The 11,590-nt window shown below is 41.7% G+C and overlaps 1 long non-coding RNA gene across 1 annotated transcript; it reads left to right on the top strand.

Annotated features, from left to right (window-relative positions):
* The first annotated feature begins 654 nt into the window (after positions 1-654).
* Positions 655-11,351, top strand: LOC129384133 (uncharacterized). The gene is made up of 4 exons (XR_008611922.2): positions 655-813; positions 2,327-2,362; positions 5,012-5,216; positions 7,898-11,351. It is a non-coding gene; the product is annotated as an uncharacterized lncRNA (long non-coding RNA).
* The last annotated feature ends 239 nt before the right edge of the window (positions 11,352-11,590 follow it).

Below are 11,590 nucleotides of genomic sequence, written 5' to 3' on the forward strand. Positions count from 1 at the left end.
GTTAGCGCGCTATACAGAACGAAACGAAAAGCTTGGCCGATATGTACGACATGGTGCTCATATTCACATGGAGGCCAAATTCTGTTCTGTGACCTAGACGGGGTGCTGGCGAATGTGTTCGGAATCTGCTCGGCTACCAAGCACAATCTGCGCTGCTATACGTTCTCGGTGACAAATCGCACAGCGCAGGAGCACACGCACAAATGTTTAAAGAATGGGACGACAGACCGCCCGCAGTTTGCCATGACGTCGAAATAAGAAGCACAAACAGCGACGTTTCTGTACTTTTCTGGTCAATAGTTCAGTTCGCATGGTTGCGGCACGCATTACTTTTTTTTTTTTAATCCAAACGACGAAAACTGTGCGAGCACAAATTAGCGCGGCGTTTGTGACGTTTGAATTTGGCGCCTTTTCCCGCGCATGCCATTAGCTCCGGCCGGTGCACTGTGTTACTGCGCTAAAGAAAGTAGTTCATCAAAAAGCGAAGCAAAAAACTTTTATACACTTGCAAATCGCAACAATTGTTCAGTAATAACATGAAATTACATAATTTCTTATCCAATGGTACAATTTATGATAATATAAGCGTGTATTTGTATGAGTGTACATGTATGATTGCGCGTTTGCGCTGTTGATGCTTGGCGCATTCCGGCGAGTTCGTGCACGCAGCTTGCATGAGAGTTTCCTGCGTTTCCTGTGTTCTTTGTGTGCTTCGCTGTGACATCTTTGGAATATTTCTGCGTGTTGCTCGCTTTTTATGGACTTGTTGCCTCGAAGATCGCCATGATCGCCTCCGACTCAGCGACATCAAGGGTGAGTGAGTGTTTCGAATTCCCCTTGTTCGTCCATTGCGACGCGGTGAACGGAAGCGGGGAAATGATTTCAGCGCTTGTTCGTGTCTTCCGCGCGCCTCTTTTCTAGTTTTCATTCCTAGTACTATCCTTCCGTTGCGAGAATTGGTTGTACAGCACTAGATTTGCGGTAGATAACGTGGAGTTTTGTCCTGGTTTAACTTTACACTCCGCTTGTGGTGACGTAAGGCTGCTATGTGGTGCCACCTAAAACAGGGCATGTTGTACGCCATGATTTCTGATACGGTGTTCGAGCACCGATTGAGTTAGCCTTATTAATGAGCGCAAAACAATGCGACGTGAAACCACCCGATCTGTACTGTAATCGAAGATATTTCGTTTGCGCCACGCTAGTACAAGGCGTGTGAGCAAGCTTTCAGCAAAAAAAGGGGTGTGGGGGTGCGGTGGGATTGGCGAAAGTGTATTCTGTTGCGCTGTTCCCTTCAGGATCGAGTGACTCCGCGGTGCTTCAAGGCCATTATCTGACACGCCGTGCGGCCGATGTTCGCGCGATCGGAAAACACAGAGGAGGCTGTCGCGCAATAATAATAAAGAATTTCAAGGGTGTACATGCGATACGTGAGATACAATAGGGGTGATGCCACAGAGTGCTGCGAAATCATTACGCCTTGCCAACCGCGTGCGTTTTGTTTTCCCCCAGGTCGCGCGCATTCAACTTTATTTTTTCATCTTCTCCGTTCGTCGCCATCGAGTGCTTCGCCCAAACGGCTTCGCGTAGGCGCTCTTTGCATTCACGGAAAGGCAGATTTCATGGCACTCCAGGTCCTACAACATTCAAAATAATGTAATTTCGTGAAATTGCAGCTTTTCGCACTTCAGTAACTGATTTAACAATAGTTTTAAATTAGGAAAGGAACGAGATGCCTGGCATATCTGCGTTGTCGTCCCACTGTGTTTCGAGGCGGCATGTATACGTTATCGGCAACATAAACATCAATAATTACCATGTTTCTTGTGACCATAGAAGTAGCTAGTTATGTCGAAAAGCTATTTTTGCTTTGAATCAGAGCACTATAGAGTGAACAGATTGAAAGGGGAGCGCATCGTTGTGAACTAAATCACGACGCTTTCCCACAAGCTTGGAATAATGCTTTGTCGAAAGAGCAGTTCTGTGAAATTCTTTCTTTGAGAGTAAGCAAAACTTCAGTAGCATCAGGTAGACGGGGAGTAAAAGAATGTAACACTGGTTTTATATGAAGGAGCTGCCTTTAATATCTGGCCATAACAGTTAAGTAGATGCGTGGAAATAATTTTAAAAATAAGTAGAGGAATGTGAAATAAATTTTTTGACAAGGTCACACTGCCATTGGCAAGAGCGGCCACACTTTAGTGTATTCAATGACTAGTCATTTGTATCCGTCCATTTATGTCAGCCTAATGGTCCATGTAGCTCTTTTGATTGTCGCTTTTGCTGCATCGTGGCTTCACGTTTTAATAGTGACATCTTTTTTCAGATTCAAAATGAGCTGGGAGAGGCCCCAGCTGGAACGGTAAAAGTGAATTCTTTGGCCATCCATTCTGTAGCGTCACGATGATCAAATACAGTGATACCGTGAAAATGTATTGCAGGAAGCAGAAAAAACAACAACATTGCTGATGCAAATGCAACGCATTTGCTCCGGTGATCAATTGGTGCAGAGTGCCTTCATTAGGAGACATGGTGCCTTTAAGCACTCAGCTTAAAGACTTTGCAACTGCACTGGGACTGGGAGTGAATTTCATTGTCACTTGTGAACATATTAAACGCGGAATGTGCCTTTTTCAGTGTATATGCCTGATATGAGAGGGGCGTTCAGAAACTTAGTGTGGACATTAGTGGTCTGCATGAGTGCACATCTTTCTAGTTTTACCAGAACGAAGGTATTATCACCTATGTCATACAGCAGTGCACAGCTAGAGGTATCAAACCAGAATAGCAGCACCCTTTGAGAAAGTTGGCTGAAGAACGAGCAGTGATTGGGGCTTTCTGCATTTCAAGGGCCAAGTTCCAAAAAGATTGATGCCGAGCTGGACGGTGTGAAGTGCCGGTCACCACATGCTGTAGCCAGCATGGCATTTTTAATCTCCTTGGCATTATGTCTCGTTAAGATACAGAATTTGCATCACTGCTCATAAAGAAATTGGAAATTGGGAGGTTGAGGGGAAGTGGAAGGGCTCCCCTCTGGAGCAGCCAGTGCATGCCCTTTGCTATACTGATAATCCTACCTTAATGAGAACGAGTGATGCATGTTAACCTATTACGCAGCCAAGTGCATTCCTTGTTTTGTATTAAGGGGACACTAATGACACCTTAAATGAATTTAAAATAAAGCATCGTCTTAAATAACTACTTCTGTAACTTTCTTGGTAGTTGTTTGATTATTAGAGAAAATAAAGCTCAAAGTTCAATTTTCTGAGTATCGCCCCAAAATCTTTGTGCTGACGCCTCATTGTCACATCATGGATTCCAAGTATTTTTTCAAACTTGGGCTGTATTGGTTCTGTAAAAGTTCCTGACGCTTTTTATTTTGGGTTTTTGGAATACGATGAAGAACATCTTTATTTGTAAAAAAAATTGCTACACCCAACAGACATCATCAAAATCCATGACGTCACAGCAAGCGGGTGTGGTAACTTCAAGGCAGCACTGCCACCAATCTTTCCTCTTGCTGCTTTTACAGTTTACTCAGCCTCTTGTCACGGTATGAGTGAATCTCTTGAATTGTAGGAAGGTCATGTACAGATACATCTAAAATAATTTTTGTCGTTAGTGATTTCATGCCGTAGTTGCTTAGCGGTGTTGGCACAGCTCCGCTAAGCACGAGGTCACAGGATCAAACAGCCGCATTTTGATGGAGGTGAAATACAAAACTGCCCAGGTACCTTGCAGCCTGATTTGGTAAAAATTAGTCCAGAGTTCCCCACTAAGGCGTGCCTAAACATCAGATTGCCGTTTTGGCACTTAAAACGCCAGAATTTAATTAATTTAATTTTGCTTTAGTGCTCCTTTAAGCTGTAGAATTCATGATCTTTGCAAAAACTCATGCTCGAAGTATTCTCCATAAAGATTAAATAAACAGTAGATATAAGTGTCTATATATATTTTGAATTGCGGTGATACGTGATGACTATTAGAACGGTGGTACAACGAGACAGACAGAATTGTAATACAATGTATGACGGCACGATGATGCACATCGAGGAAATGACAGTTTCCCTAGAGGTCCCTGACATGGACATCAACTGACTGTCCACAAACTTCTAAGTTCACTCCGTGATCTTGTGCAGCCTGTGCTTTGCGAGTCGATTAATTTAATTGAGGTGTTGGTTGGCACATACTGTCCTTGCAGCTTATGTACATTTCATACAGTGGAGTGGAATCTCACATATTACTTCTGCAGCACAGCAAGCTAACGTGACGTGTAGTGGTAATCTTAGTAATGATCGACAATCATGTCCCTCTTTGAGCTCCTAATGCTGCTTGCCAACACAAGCAGCAGCAGTTGCCCAAGATAGCGGGAAGGAGATTCATTGAAAAGTGGCATATGCCCAGGGTTGCATACCCAGTCACCCAAGCTGTTCCAACGGTTGATTTTGAACTCTTCCCTCAACATAGCAGCCCAATCTCCCCATTAGACCATGGACTACCTATTGACACAAATGGATGGGAAAATAGAGACAAACACCTGAAAATGTGAAGTATCCTAAGAATGGTAATCACAATAAATAGTACTAGATGTGCATTAGCGCAAGCTCTTGGGCCAGTTGGTGCATGATGAACTTGAAAAAAGGGGGGGGGGGCAGCAAAACAAAAGACGCGCACACACGTAAAAAGCGTTAGACAGGGATGGACGCTGGTCCGTCCCAACGTCCGTCCGTGTCTAATGCCGTTTCCTTGTGTGCGTGTCATTTGTGTTTCGCTGGTACTCCCCTTTTTCAAGTACTAGATGTTTGGATACTTTGGTTTATTATTCTTGTTTGTGCTGGATTGTTTTTCTGAAACATGTGGCGTCCAGACAGCATAAGAAGCTTGTAAGAAGTAAAGTTTAGCAATCTAGATTTGCAACAGGTACTTTTGTAATTTATTTGCAGTAGGGCTGTTGTGTGAATGTGCTTGAAAGGCTTAAAACTGTTTTGCTAACATTTACTTAAACATGCAGGTTCACATAGGTTGAAGGAGTGCACATTGAGAAGGTTATCCTGGCACAGTTTACCATGGCCTGCCATGGTGGACCAGGAAAGTTTGCAAGGGCCTTGCTTCACCATGTGTTCACAGAGGAGGAGCTCATGGGCCATTTGCGCTTTGGAAATAACACCAAGGGGCAAAAAAGGCTCTTGACCCCACCAGGGTCAGTGCTGTTATAGGCAAGTACCATATATCATTTCTGGTTGCATTTTTACATTCACATTTTTTTCTAAAATTATGAACTTGCCATTGGCATAACAAACGACTTTGAAGTAGCCCGTGTGTGCAGTTGTGTGCGACAATAGCCTACTATTTGGAATGACTGTTCGTACGATCTTAAGTGCATAATGCCGCCATACTCAAATGCTTCTAAAATTTAAAAGCTGCCTTCACTGCTGAAAGTTTTTAGTGGCTCCACCACATAAAATGAGCTGCATTTGCGCATTAGCAGTGTTACTTGGCTGTCTTTGCAAGGAATAGTTGTCTGTGAAGCACGCTCCAAATCTATTGGCATGGAGGACATGTTTAGTTAGCCTGAAAATTTTATTCTAATACGCGAATTGCAGAGAAGGCATGCTCAAGTGTGGTTACTGCTCAGCTCGAGCAGGAGCATGTTCACCAAATTGCAGAAGTCAAAACAGCTCTCCAGGTTCTGAGATGTGAAACAGTAGTTTCACCAATTTTAACAGACCACATCGAATTAAGGTTGCTCCTATATTGAAGGAGGTCCATGTGATGCCAGACAGCAGCCTTTTAGCAGAGGAAACCTGAGTGGTGTGGCAATTTTCTTTTGGTTGTTTCAATCAAAGAAACAACAGGGACAGAGTTGCAAGCATTGCTGTCAACAGTACTACGTTTAGTGGGCGCTTACTCATTCTAAGCACTTAACCTATGACTCGTATTTATTAACGCACACTTTATCACTTTGTATTCTAAGATATGAAAAAAATATTTATGTGGCTTTTCCCCATATACTTCAATAAATTGAGAATAGGCTCTTGGGGCCTAATGTATAAAGCTTCTTACAGACCATCGGAAATGCCACTACTCCCATTCTGAAATTGTTAGAATTAATTCCTGCTTCCTTACTTCACCTACCTGTTAACAGGGTTATTATGAACCATTGCCAAGTAGATTATGGGCTTAAATTAATCAAAAAGATGAATGGGCTTTTCTGTCGCTCTTGTTTAGCCCGTTGAGGATCACATTTTGGGGAGAAATATGCCTCTCTAATTTAGGAGTTATATATTTTTTGTGGTGTGCAAATGCTCAAAACTTTCGAATTGAATAGTGTCCTATTCAATTTAGTCTTTGAATGGTCACTATTTGTAAATGCGAGTATTCTAATATTTCGAAACACCAATAAAACATGAAATTTGAGCCAAAGTACGGTAAATTTTCACCTCCAATAACATAGTGTAGACATAAAACGTAACAACTTGTAATAGCAGACCAGGCTACGTTACTTCAGTAGCTGTACTTTAGAGGCTGTACAGCAATCATTTATGCTTACTGAAGAGTCCTGTGCATGTGAAGAAACTTTCTGCTGCTCCATTTGTGCTTTTAATAAACAGCTTTTCATAACATAACAATGACAGAAACTTGCTAACTTTAATAATACTAGGATGTGAGCCTCATCTTACAATAAGTGTGTTATCAGCTGTTCATTATTCAGAAACTATCCATTATTTGATTTGCTTCTAGCATTATTCGGTTCAGCCTCAAAAATCACTTTTCGCGCACCCTTAATATTTTTATTGCAGATTTAAGTTCTTCAGAGTGACATTCCGAGAAAATAAACTGGTAAATAATATTGTTAAATAACAATAAAGTGGCAATACCATTTCAGTATTTGCAGTTTTACATGTTTTATTTTTTTATGCAGGATAAAGCAGCATACTTTTTTTGTGTAATGAAACTTACAAAAACCTTTGGCAACACTCCCAAATTACTGCAATGACAGACACCAAGGAGCTAGGTGAAAAATCAGTTTTGGAGAAACCCAAGGAGCGACAGCACTATAAGAATATTTTCTAGAAGTCTCAGAAGGTTGCAGCACCTCCAGTGGGATGCTAGGCAACACTTTGTTCTGAAAAGGCAAATTTTTTTCAGAACGTTCCATCACAGCCACAGATGTACGGCAGTGAACCCTAAAAGGGTTTAAGAAGTCAGTCCTATCGCATATGGCTCTTAGAAGACGCCATTTCTTCGTCTCTGTCACATTCTGCATGTGTCATGCTAAGCAGCTTGGTGCACTACACGGAATCCTCATTAGAACAGTAATTCAGTCGTCGAGGCAGAAAACAGACTTCACTGTAAGCAGTGTCTTCTTTAATGTAGAAAGTCTTAAGTCATTGTAAGGCGAGAAGTACATTCCGATTGCATGTGAACTCAGGAAACCTAACATCAAATGAAGCTACACTCAGTTGTAGTGACATGACAGTATTGTATTTGGAGCATGGAAAAGCACAGTGAAGTGCAGCAAATTTTAATTATGAAAGTTACAAGAAATAATTTTAGTTGTCAGTTCAGGTTTATTTATGAACGACATGAATTTGTTTCACCATTTTGTTTCTCAGCAAGCAAAGCTCACATCTTTGACATTGAGGATATTCATAAAGTTATTTTGCTACAGTGTTTTGTTCCTCTTTGCCCTTTCCTGCATTTGACACTTAGTGGAGTCCTGTGCCGCACTGAATAAATTTAAATGGTCATGCTGTAAAGCTGTACCCGTGGAAAGTTGGACTAAAGCAACACAAATACATAAATCAATTTCGTTATAACGAGGGCAGATTGCATGCCATTCTTTTGCATGTGGAAGTTGCTTTTTAAAACTTGTTCTGGCTTCTTGTTTTTGCAGGCTTCACGTGTCGCAAATTGCCTGGTACCAACATGCCCTATGTAAAGAACTGTGGCCTCGCTTCTCGCATGGGACCAATAACCTCTCAAGAGCCCAAGTTGGACAGCTCAAACCAAAACACAAGTGTTGTGCTTTTGTAACTCTCGACATTTTTATGTTCTGTGTTAGTCTCCTGAAGGGCCCAATTTGGATTTCTCAAATGAGCTTACAAATGTTGTGCCTTTCTATGCCTTCACATTTTTATGTTAATTTTATTTATGTTAATTATGTGGGTCTCCTGAGAAGTCCACATTGGATTGCTCAATCCAGAATACAAGTGCTGTGCTTTGTTATAGTTCACTACATTTTTATGTTAGTTTTTGATATGGTTCTAGTAAGGAAAGTGTTTCCTTATTAATATATTTTTTAAGTATCTTAAGCCATTTCATGCCAAACCACCCAATTTTGTCAAGAACTGTTCCATTATGGCAAACCATTTCAAGTTTGCTTGATTTTGAGTAGGTACAATGAGAAAATTTGCTTTCGTACATACACTTGAGTCATTCCAGGGCAACCAACCAACGTTTTTTTGACCATCACAGATATAGTTGAAGCTCCAAACTCTTGCTCCCCATTTATTTTCCTTCGCAAAAATTTTTTTGAACTTTGGCAAAAATTCATTGTTCTTGCCCAGCTAAGCTAGAAGGCACTGATACACGTTTCTTCTGAAAGGGAAATTGTATGATCCAAATATTCAGATGGTGTTCATGTCAAGAGACTGAAGTGCTGTGAGTGCCAAAATTTGCAAAGTTTGAATTTTCTTCTAACGTAGGGAAATACAGAAGGCACAAAATAAATATAAAATCAGACTGGTTGACTTGGGATAGCTGCAAAATATTTCAAGCCTTGGATGTTCAGTTGATCAGCTAAAAAACTGTAAAGTTCAAATTTTTTGCAAAAAGCTTCGTGTTGAAGGTAAAAAAATTAGCTTTGGTGGTTGGCACAAAAGTATATGTCGCCCATCGTTACACAGCCCTACATGTCTGCTGTCATGTGACAAGTAACAAAAAGGTATTATTCTTTAAGTGCGATAAATTATTTTTTATAATGTTCATTTGTGGATCACACATACAGCATAAATATAGCATAAATATATGAAGCCATGTCATCTAGTAAGGAAATATTGTTAATATAATTAGCCACAAGAACTATTCAACAAACTGACTGCCTTTTTTATCATTGCGAAGGCAGGTGACGTCTAGCGCTGCAGCTGCAGTCTCAATTCGTATTTTTTTAACATGAACGCAAGAAGTGGTTGCCAATGGTGTCTGACCACATCAGACTAAACATGGCACATATGACTTTTATAGATGAGCATGTTCCGGCTCTGAAACAGTGGTAGCAAACACCACAAGAATTTGTTCGTACTCATGTAGGTTTTCAGTCCTAATTATGAAGGTGTTTTCTACTTGCATCGTCATTGGGCTTCACGGAGCAGGGTACAAAGTGTCCTGCTCCCTCTATGTTGCATTGCACTGCGACATGCCCTTTAAAATGCTTTGTATATACAATATCAGCGCTCTTTCTGGATTTACTGTCTACATAATAGCTGATATTTCTTTTTGTAAACTGCACGAACCATATCTTTTAGCACTGCAGGATTCCCTCACGTATTTAATACGTACGAGGTCTGTTATAAAAGTATTTGACCTTTTTTTGCGAACACCTGATGAATATGTAACAAGTATGTTTTCATCAGCCGCCCTTGAACCTTTGTGCACATGCACGAATTTTTTCCTGCCTGCCAATAGCGTGACTTGCTGGGACGCCGCATTTGAATGAGGTAGTACACAGTGCTCTCGTCGGTTTTTTATTGTAAGGAAAGTGGCGGAGTGACTGGAGCAGTGCTACTGCATCAAATTTTGCCAGAAACTGGGCGACAGCCAAGTGGAAACCATTCCGAAGATTCAGACTGCTTTTGGTGACTATGCTATGAGCAGCACACAGATTAAGGAGTGGTACAACCAGTTTAAAGACGGCCACGCATCGGTGGAGAGCGAGCCACGCTCCAGTCGGCCATCAACATGCCGAAATGACCAGGTCATTGCCGAAGTGAACCCCGTGGTGATGCGGGACTGTGGTGTGACTATCCAAGAAATTGTGGAAGAGGTGGGCATCAGCACATTTTATCCACATTCCATTATCACTGAAGATTTGGCCATGAAGAGAGTTGCACCGAAATTCGTTCCCAAGCTGCTCATGGTGGAGCTAAAGCAACTTCGTGTTGAAGTCTCACAGACATGCCGGATTCCACAAACAGTGACCCTAACTTCATGAACACCATAATCACTGGTGACAAGTCTTGGGGGTATGTTTACGACCCGGAAACCAAATCCCAGTCATTACAGTGGAAGCATTCCACGTCACCAACCAAAGACCGCTAAGTGCGCATCAACGTTAAAGTGTTGCTGACTGCTTTCTTTGACTCCCGCAGTGTGGTACACCACGGGTACGCACCACAGGGTCAAACAATCACTAAAGACTACTACAGGGATGTCCTCTATGGCCTTTGTGATTCTGTGTGGCGCAAGATACCGAAGTTGTCAACAGGAAATTGGCACATCCATGACGACAATGCTTTTCTCGCACTTGATTCAGACTTTTTTGGCGAATAACCAGACTCCTGTAGTTCGACAGGCTCCTTACTCTCCTGATGTGGCCGCCTGCGACTTCTGGCTGTTTCCCAAAATCAAGAGGCCATTGAAAGAAGCGCGATTTCAGACAAGAGAAGACATTATGGCTGCAACGACAGCTGAGCTAAACTCCGTTCGGAAAGAGGCCTTCTCGGAATGCTTCTAACAATGGCAGCACTGCTGGGAGAAGTGACTGGAGTCCCAAGGAGACTACTTTGAGGGTGATTAGGTTTCCAACGCTCCAGTTATGCCAGTTTTTTTTTTCTTCAGCCAAAGGTCAGATACTTTTCTAACAGACCTCGTATTGATAGTTTATGTGCAATGGCTGTATGGTTTACCTGGCCCACACCAAACACAAGCCTCGTTGCGTTAGAGCATGTGGCCCTTGGCAATAAAATGCAGACCCTAACACCGCTTCTCTGTCATCTGTGTGGAGACAAAGCCAGCTTTGTCGTGTGCATTCCCAGCCGGCAAGCTGTGCGCACATCCGAGAAAAGTCGGTGCTGACAAAATTTCAAAAAAGAATTTCTCGCATTTAAAAATAATGCCTTCTTTAACTTCACACATGCATAGCAGACATGTAGAGCTATCCAATAATGTATCACATATTTTTTGGCCAACTACGAAAGCTGTTTTTTCCTTCAACATGAAGCGTCTTGCAAAAGATTAGAATTTGTTTTTTTTTACAGGCGATCAGCTGAACCTTCAAAGCTGCACATAGTTTATTGCTATACTATGTCACCTGGGCTACCATTCTGTATTTATGTTCTGTCCTGTGAATTTTTCGTTACGAAAAAAAATCTAACTGATTGCAATTGGACTCATTTTTGCCGGTGCCAAAAGCAATTGGAAGTATTCAAATATTTGAAAAATTGGCTATTTTGGCAGTTGCATCACTTCACCGTATTTCCACGCACACCATTTGAAGGCCTCGATCAATACAATGTGCATTTGAAAAAGAATGTTGATTGATGTCCTCTAGCTCAGCTGAGCAGGAAAACTAAACTGTCACCAAAATGCT

This window comes from Dermacentor andersoni, chromosome 9, assembly GCF_023375885.2.
Source record: "Dermacentor andersoni chromosome 9, qqDerAnde1_hic_scaffold, whole genome shotgun sequence".
Classification (NCBI taxonomy): domain Eukaryota; kingdom Metazoa; phylum Arthropoda; class Arachnida; order Ixodida; family Ixodidae; genus Dermacentor; species Dermacentor andersoni.